Source organism: Lathyrus oleraceus, chromosome 7 (genome assembly GCF_024323335.1).
Source record: "Lathyrus oleraceus cultivar Zhongwan6 chromosome 7, CAAS_Psat_ZW6_1.0, whole genome shotgun sequence".
NCBI classification, from domain to species: Eukaryota; Viridiplantae; Streptophyta; class Magnoliopsida; order Fabales; family Fabaceae; genus Lathyrus; species Lathyrus oleraceus.
Window position 1 is genome coordinate 35233018 of NC_066585.1, and position 9842 is coordinate 35242859.

A 9842-nucleotide genomic window follows, 5' to 3' on the forward strand; every position below is an offset into this window, starting at 1 on the left:
TAATAGAAAAATGACACTATTTAACTTCTGTCAATTTTTTTTTCAAATATATGATTAATTTTTTCTTCAGAAGCAATGATGAAAAAGTTGTACAAGGACATATTATTCTTATTTTTATTCGTTGAGATGGCTGAGTGGAATAATTTCAAATCTTCCTCTGCTTTTCCCGAGTTGGAGCTGACTTCAGTTTTACCTTTTTTTTTTACTCAGACTTCAATTTACCTTAAGTGAAGGAATTGTTAAAATGTACTATAATTTATTATTTGGCCTATTAATGGTATATTAGTCATTTTTAAGATAGTATTGTTTATTTTACACATGTTTTTGGGTGATTCATCCGAAAATCTAGCCACTTTGTTCTCAATCCTCTCTTCTCCTCTATTGTATGTATGCATTGCAAGTTTAAGATGATCATCGGTTGTTTGAAGATGGTTGATTACGAAGTCAAAATCAGATCCTTAGCATTCTTATTCAGATCCTTAGCATTCTTATTGTACAACTATTAATATGTAATAATTAGGACTACATTTTTTTATTTTAATTCCTGTATTAGGATATGATAGTATTTATAGGGAATCAATTTTCAGCATTATTTGATTATACAAATTAAATTTCCTGTCGTATATATATTTTTTATGTAATCAGTTTTAAGTATAAAGTGAATAAAACAATCACTTTTTTTTATATGGTATTAGAGGTAGATTTAGACCATTCCTAATCTTTTTCATTGACCTTGGAAGAAGAGAAAACATAAGGCACATCCATAGAGACCGACACAATTTTGGCCAACTCGATAGATGGGGATGCACTTCTCGCCATTAGTTATAAATTGAATGGCTAAAATTATCTTTAATGGGAGAGGTTTGTCAAAATTTTTCTTCAATAAAAATGGAAGGAGAGATATGTCACATGCGATTCAAAAGAATCCAAAAAAGGAGAACCCAAACTTCAAAAGTGGCAACATAAGAACAGTTTAGTCATGTCATGGGTCCTCAAATCAATGAAAAATAAAATCGGAGAAAATTTCATGAATTACGATAATTCTAAAGAGATGCAAGACGCAGTTAAAGAGACAAACTCCGATATGAATAACACATTTGTCATCTTCTAAGTTAAAAGCCTCCCTAATGATCTAAAACATGGGGATTCCTCTGTCAAAAACTATTTCAACACCCTTAGTTGGCATTGGCAGCAATTGAATATATATGAAGACGTGGAATGGAATTATCCTTTCAACAAAGAACAAAGGGACATAATGCAGAAGATGTTTCAACAAACTATTCTTACTGCAGAAAAAAATGATACAGCTACAATCGCACAAATTACTGCAGAAGATGTTTTCACGCTTTACACACTAGCAAAGCAAAACCAAAATCATGGATCATAGATTCAGGAGTCTCAGATCATGACAAAAGATATAATTAGGGGTGGGAATGAGCATGTTCGTCCCGTTTAGGACTGTGCCGCAAAAGTCCGAAAAAAAACAGGGTGGACGGAGCGTGCGTAGTTAAGGGTGTGGGGCTAAACTATGTTAATACCTGTGCGGGCGGACCCACAAACATTATATTTTTTAAACCTAAAAATACATAAAATCATGTTAATGTTCGTGTCCGCAAAAACCCACAAAAAATGGAGCAGAGCGGGACTGACACATTAGAGGGTGATGACCTAAATCTTTGGCCTGTCCCATACTAAAGTGCAAGCAAAACGGGCATGCCCAACGAGCCAATCCCGTTTTGTCACCCCTAAATATAACAATATTTTACAAGTATTCTCCCAGTTATGATAAATTCATTATTCTGATTACTGGTGGCACTTTGTCAAAGGTTACTAGTACATGTTCAATTATTATTTTAAAAGATATTACTCTAGATTTTGTACTTTATGTGTCCAAACTTGATTGCAATTTGTTGTCTATTAACAAATTGACCAAATATTTGAGATGTGTCACTAAATTTCTTCCTAATTTGTTTGAGTTTCAGATTTTGGAGTCGGAGAAGACAATTGACAATGCTAAAGAGTTTGGTGGACTCTACTATCTACAAATTGAAAGTTTCTCTAACTAGTGTAGTTTCTCCAAATAATAAAGTCTATAATGTTGTGGCACTATCGATTTGGCCATCCAAATTTTACGTATTTACATAAATCATTCTCCTCATTCTTCAATAGAAACCTAAAAAAATTTCAATGTGAAGTGTGTCGGTTATTAAAGCATATTCGAAGCACATATTCACCTAAACCATAAAAACCATCTCAATCTTTCTCCTTAATTCATAGTGATGTATCCTTCTTAGGCGAGTAACGTAAAAAATGCTAAATAGGTTGTCACGTTCATTGATGATCACACAAGAGTCACACATGTATTTCTTATGAAATAGAAATCAGAGGTTGGAAAATATTTGAGTTCTTCCACACCATGGTGAAAACGCAATTTCAAACAAAAATTAAGATGCTTAAAACTGACAATGGCCATGGATATTTTATTCAGTTATGGATTCTTATCTTAAAACCCATGAATTGTACACCGGAGTTCATGCGTAGATACACCCACAACAAAATGTAGCCGCAGAAAGGAAAAATAGACATCTATTGAAAATAACAAGATATTTCATGCTAGCCACAAATGTGCCAAAACACTTATGGAGAGAGGTTGCCTTTTCAGCCACCTATCTCATAATATGATACTTTCCCGTATCCTTAACTTATACTCACCTCATTCCATTCTCCAAGCCTTTTTACCAACCTGAAAAATTATCAACTCAATCCCATTTAAAATATTTAGGTGTTCAGCCTTTATTCACAATCTCAACCCTCATTGTAGAAAACTTGACTAAAAATTCATCAAATGTGTTTTTCTCGGCTACTCACCTCACAAAAAAGGATATAAGTGTTACTCTCCTACAATAAGAAATTTTTACCACACTATAGATGTGGCTTTATTTGAAAATCAACTATATTACTCCAAAGTTAGAATTTAACGGGGAGAACACCTTATTCTTGAACAGAACAACAAAATTCTAATTTTTAAATTTTGAGATGGTTGAATCTGCCCTTGAAATCGCACTATCAGAACCGATAAATTATGCACCAACGTTACCGGTAAAATTTAGCAGATCGGTAAATTTTGCATCAACACAACCAGAAAATCTGCACCAGCACAATCAAAAAATTCTGCACCAATCGAACTAGAAAATTTCACACTAGCTGAATCACAAAATCCCACAAAACCATCATAACTTGTCCTTGAAACTGTACATGTCGAAAGTACTGCACACGAAGCTAGCTGAAAAGTTTACACTAGGAGGAAGAAAAACAAACAAATAGTAGAGTCAAACACTACTCCGGTGCAAAGCCATGAATCTGGCCAAAGTCTAGAAAATGGGATCTCCTCAGGTGAAATTGCTCCTAACTCCGAACTTGTCCATACGAGTTTAAATAACAATGATGGTGTTCCTATTGCATTAAGAAAAGGGAAGAGAACTTGCACTAAACATACCATTGAAATATTTGTGTTATATTCCAAAAAAATATCAAAGAAGTACTTCAACAACCTGAGTGGGAAGCAGATGTAACAGAAGAAGTTAAAACATTGATTAAAAATAACACTTGGGAAATTATTGTTCGGCCAGAAGGGAAGAAACAAGTTGTATGTAAGTGGATATTATAAATCAAATAAATTCTAATGGGAGCGTAAACCGATATTAGGCTCGAATGACGGCAAAGGGTTTCACCCAATCATATGACATAGACTATGAAGAGAATTTGCTCTAGTGTCCAAAGTTGACTCAGCATGAGTCATATCACCCGTAACTGCAAATTTGGATTGACCATTACATTAACTAGACATTAAAAATGCCTTCCTAAATGGTGAGTTAGAAGATGAAGTATACATGGAAATTCTCTCTGGTCTTGAATCACCTAGCACTTTAAACAAGGTGTGCAAGCTTTGAAAATTCTTGTATAGTCTCAAGCAATTCCCTAGAGTGTGGTTTGAAAGACTAACCTGAGTTTTCAAAGAAGATGGATACATACAAGGCCAATCATATCACATTATGTTTGTCAAACACTCATTATAAGAGGAGGTAATTTTATTTATTGTGTATGTTAATGATATTGTTATCACAAGAGATGATCATAAAAAAATTAAAAATTTAAAAGAACTCTTGGCTTGAGAGTTTGAAGCTATGAAGCTCTGGCACGCCATTCACACAGCGTGTCGCCGTGTCGGACACCGACATGCGTACGACACATATCAGATACGTTTTTGAAGTGTCCAATAGAAGAAAAAAAATTAATTACTGCGGACACGGATGCGACACCTTATTTTAAATAAAGAACACAGTCCAATTCAGAAAATTCCAGAATTTTTTGTTAAAAAAAAGCCCTACTAAATTTTCTTTTAATATGAGATGTTAAGTTATATTAGAATACAACTTATATTAATCAATATTTTACGATCTTTGTGCAACCTATTATTCGTATCTCGCTCTTTAATGGTTTAAACTTGATTCAATGCTTCTAGTTTTTCCGCTATCACTTCCTTCACCTCTAATTTTGTATACAAAGTAAATAATATTTTGCAAATCAACTAGACTTCAACCTTTGCTTCAAGATCAATTTCTTTCAATTCAACATCCAATGGATTTTGCAATCTTGAAATTTGATTGAGCTCAACTTAAACCTTTTTCTTCTTCGATAAGATTTTGTCTTCATCAAAAGTAAACCAAGATAGATGATGAATATCTTCTTCATAGAGATGAGGGAAAATCATGTCTATAACCGATTATGATAGCGTTTTAATGAATGATATCTGCTATATATCAAAACCTTCTAATTTAGAAAGTAATAATTGATTATTGCATGTTTCTAATCGATTAGGTCATTAATTTTGCCCATCGATTGTTTCCTAAAATGAACCATTTCTTGGCCTATAAATAGAGGTATTCCCATTCATTTCAAATACACCAAAAAATATGATATATCTCACTTTCCTCTCTCTATCAATATCTCTCTAAAATTGTTTCTCTTTCTCTCACATATTTTTAGGCATAGCGCTTTGAGAAACGTTCTTGAGTTTAGTGAGGAAGTTTTCTGGGAAATGGAATTATTGTAAAATTTAGCAAGAGTTCTTTTTTTATCTTGAGTAAATAATTCTTTCTTAGAAGTAATTGTTTAGGTTTAGAGCTAAACATGCTAAAAAAAATCTTTTGGGGAATCAATTTAAGTCTCTATTTGGTTCGTGAGCTCTACAACTTGAAGAAAACTCTCCTTTTGGGTTTATGAAGAATGACCAGTGAAAAATATTCACACTGATTTTTGAGCTCAACTCTGTACAAAAGTTCAGTCATTTGAGATCAATCCAATATAAAATCTTAGTTTGGTTTGTGGTTAGCCCGCTGTTTGTTTCAAAGGATAGCCAAATCAAAACTCCAACTTAGTTCGAGATCAACCCGTATAAAATCTTAGTTTGGCTTATAGACTAACTGCTCGAAGCTATGTTCCCTGTTTGGCATAAAGACTAACCACTTCATTCCTTTCCTCGCTGTTTGGGTGAAAGTTAACCTGAAGCTTCATTTTTCTTGTGTAATGGGGTTCAGGGGGTTAACCTGTTAAAAGCTCTCAATCATTATTAGATACTCTTAAGATTAATTCTTAGGGAGAAGAGTATGTGACTTATTTAAGACCAAACCTCTATAAATCTCTGGTGTTATTTCTTTTCCCTTAACTTTTTTACTTTCTGCTTATTTTTCTTATCCTTACTTTCCGCTGCATATTTAAACATTTTTTAGATAATATTTTCAAACTTTGATTTAGAAACTAATTTTTTTTAAACCATCATTTCTAAATCTCCACCATTTACCCCCCCCCCCCCCCCCCCCCCCCCCCCCTCCCTTGTGTATGGATTCACATGTTTCAACAATATTTTGTTAGCCTTCTTAGTCAAAATTGATGTGATAACCATGATTAAATATGTTAAGAACTAATTTATGTGAAACAAGCTCAAACTTTCACAGTCGAGAAACCCTAAAATGGGTTAAACAAAGACGGGGGTAGAAATTTTAGGTGTTAGAACTCAGAAGCTAAAGAAGAGATCACACGCACAAAGATGAAACTGTTGGAAAAATCTCTCAGGCACAAATCAATGTTCGTCCCAGAATATCTCCAGAATGGGATGTAAAGAACCAAAAGATTTCCTTAAATGAGGTTGATAACATCCAAAGAGATACGATGATAACCCTCCAAGAGTCTTATATGCCTACTTAGAGAGTTGAATATCGTACGACCACTATATACCATTAACAATGAAGATCCACCAAAAATGGTTTGAAAGGCACTCAAGTAACTTTAGCAGAGATAGAGCATCATTACTAACTAGAGAAGGATCACGTGTCCTCCATTTTCAACACTGATTACAAACCCTCACCCCGGAGAGCAAAAACAAGAGCTTGGAGAGAAACTGTTCTAGACCGTCCATAAGACCCACAAAAAGGCATGGAGGCCCAATAAAAGACAAACACAAAACGACAAAGAAAGAAATAGATGAACACCGTTTTCAAGACCATTAGGGGGAACATAGTCACAAAATCTATTTTCACTGTCCAGATCCATCTTACGGACGACTGCATTTCATGTTCACATATGCATTCAGTTGCTAACAAACTCTTCTATTTAAAGAGATAGTCACACCATTTCTCAGGTATATAATCTTCATCACTCAAACTACACTCTTACTCCCTTTCTGAATTGCGTGTTAGAGTGCTAACCTTATAGGTCATTCCCTTCTCCACCTTATCGAAACCTTGAACCCCCTCAACTATATACCAGTTCAACCACTCCGATCATCAGTTAATTCCATATCACATAAATATATATTGTACTTGCTAAAAGTACAATGAGCGACAATCTGTAGTGGTGTAGGGTTGTTTGAGGGTTTTAGGGTTGGTGTTGGTGTTAGAGAAAGCTAACACGGGATGGTGAGAAACTCTGTATTAATATGGGTTTTAGGCGAATTCAATGTCCTCTCTCAGTATCATGGTTGAGTTATTTATATAAGTTTATTGAGTCTGGATTCTTGGATCCATGTGGTGGTTATTTTGCCCCTCTTAGAGGCCTGTGACCGCTATTCCCCCTATTTCTTCATGAGAACGTGACTTTCCCTTTGTCTGAGCTTCCATATCGTTAATGCCAATGAGACGTCAAGTCACACGTTTCATGAGTGGGCAATAGGTGAATTCACCCAAGTCCAACAAAGGGAGAATGATGTAACCAATGAGCGAGTGTCACCTCCAATGGACAAGTGATGCGATAAACAAACGACTAAGAACTCCACTTAGGACGATGAGTGACATCCACTTATTCTTAATGACTTTGTATTTTCTCCTGTGGCCCTTTTACAAAAGTTATATATTTTTCTTTTCTTTCATTTTCCTTTTAATTTCATTCATCTAAAATAATAAATAACTCATCTCATTTTTCATTCACTTTCTTTCCTTCCATATTCTTTTTTCCTACATTTTATTACATTAGAATTTTAAAAGACTTTTTATGATAAATATTTTTGTGATATTCCATCAAGATTTTTATAAGAACTCAAATAAATTTCATAAGAATCTCGATTTTTTCCAAAGCAATTAAATATGTTGATATTCAATTAAAATTTCTCATAACTTATTAAAAGTCTATGACTTGTAATGAATTATTGCCTAGAACTTTAAAATACTTTTTAGTTAAAAATACGCATACCAAAAATCTCAATCATATATCTATGAGACCTTTTCAAACTATCCCAAAAGTACTATGTTATTTTCTTTTTTTTATATTCACTGTGTTTTTTTATCATCATACTTCACAATTTATTATTCTTTTTTTCACTTTCTATCTACCATCATATTTAATACTGTATTATTTTTATTTTATTTTATTTATTTTTATCTATCATCATAATTATCTATATCTATCTATTATTATTTTTATTAGGTGTTTCTTTATTATATTTTTTAATTGAATTATTATTTAATATATTTTCATCAATACTTAAATTGAGAATGAGATTATTTTTGTTCTTGTTTAAACCATTTACTTATAGATCTTTCTTAGTTATTCCTTTTTATTAACCTTTTATTTTTCTATACTCTAACCCGATTTCTATGCTCTAACATGACATATGACGGTGAACATCTTTTCTTTCTGGATAAAATGATATAGATTGATTGAAGTCGGATTTTAACTCAATTATAAATAATTGTTAATTATATTGAATCAAATAGTATATCCATTCAAGTTTCAATAAGACAATGAGAAGAAAATGAAATAGTATTAATATAAATAAAAATAGTTAATTTGAGTTTTTTTCACAAGAACAACGGTACCTTTCTAAGTATATCGGGGTTTGAGTAATTGTGAGTTATGTGAAGTATTGAACAAGAAGTTTGTAATTTTTTCAATCAAAAATTATAATCGAAAGAGTTTGCAATTTATTTGTTTAAAAATTAAAGTTTGGAGGGTTTGAAATTATCTCTTTAAAAATTGAAATTGTATAAGAGAGTTTGTAATTTTGTCATTGTTAGAAGGAAGAGTAGTAAAAGTTGTGATAAAGGAAGGAAGAAGATAAAATAAGAAGATTGAATAATAGTAATTTTAAATACGTGGTTAATCATTATAATAATCTTAAACTCTTTGAAAATATAGTTGATGACAAAGTAGAAAATGTGAGATTTTGAATGAAAGGATAACATATTGAATCGAATAATGTATTCATTCAAGTTCCATATTGGATAGTGTGAAGAAAAAAATTTGAGTATTAATATAAATTGGAAGAGTTAGTTTGAGTTTTCTTCATCATGTTGTGTATTATGTGAAAGTTTAAAGAGAGTTTCTAATTTTTCTATCCATTTTAATTGAAATATTTGCAATTTTATCGTTGAAAAAATATAGTTTGAAGGTTTGTAATTTTCTCTTTAAAGATTTATAATTGCATGAGAAGATTTATAATTTTATCGTTGTAAAAATTAAAAGTTGAATATTAAATGTATGAATTTTTTTAAAATTTTTTTTTTGGGTGTACTTCCACTTGCCTAAAGATTTGTATTTTTTTTCTTTCAAAAAATCATACTCCTACTATCCTACCTAGTTTTGTGTTTTAAATGATAAACATTGATTCAAAGTACATTTCATTCAACTCTCCATAGTGAAAGTCCATGAATCTATAGGAATGAACTGTTTGCATATATTATTTCAATCCCTTAAAAAAAAATTTAGTCCAAACTCGTGACCCTCTTAAATATACTCTGATTTTACTCTAAGTCATGTTATCAAATACATAAAATGTAAGCTTATCTAAGCTTATGAATACATCATCATTCAGAGAATTAACTTTATAATAAGGTTTGAATTTTTTATTTATGATAATTCATTTTAAAATATATGATAAATTTTTTATACTTAAATTTAAGTTGTGTACGATATATTTAACATAAATAATAATAAAAAAAATAATATCGTATCTTCAACATAAAAATACTCGTATAAAAATGTATTATATCCATATTCTCACAAACATCCAATAAAAATAAAAAAAATTTAAATTTATTTAAAATTTGATTTATTTTTTAATTGAATTCAGGTGGTTGCGATTATAAAGGAGAATTTTTTTTACTTTTATATTTTAATTAGTAAAAGAATTATAATTAACTGTATTAAATTATTTATTATGGTTGTTTTCATATGAGAGTTTTTCGTTGTCAACAATACTTATATTTATCATTAACTACAGTAATAAATATTATTTTAATTAATTAATTAATTATTATTATTATTATTAGTTACTGAGCGGAAGAGAAAAT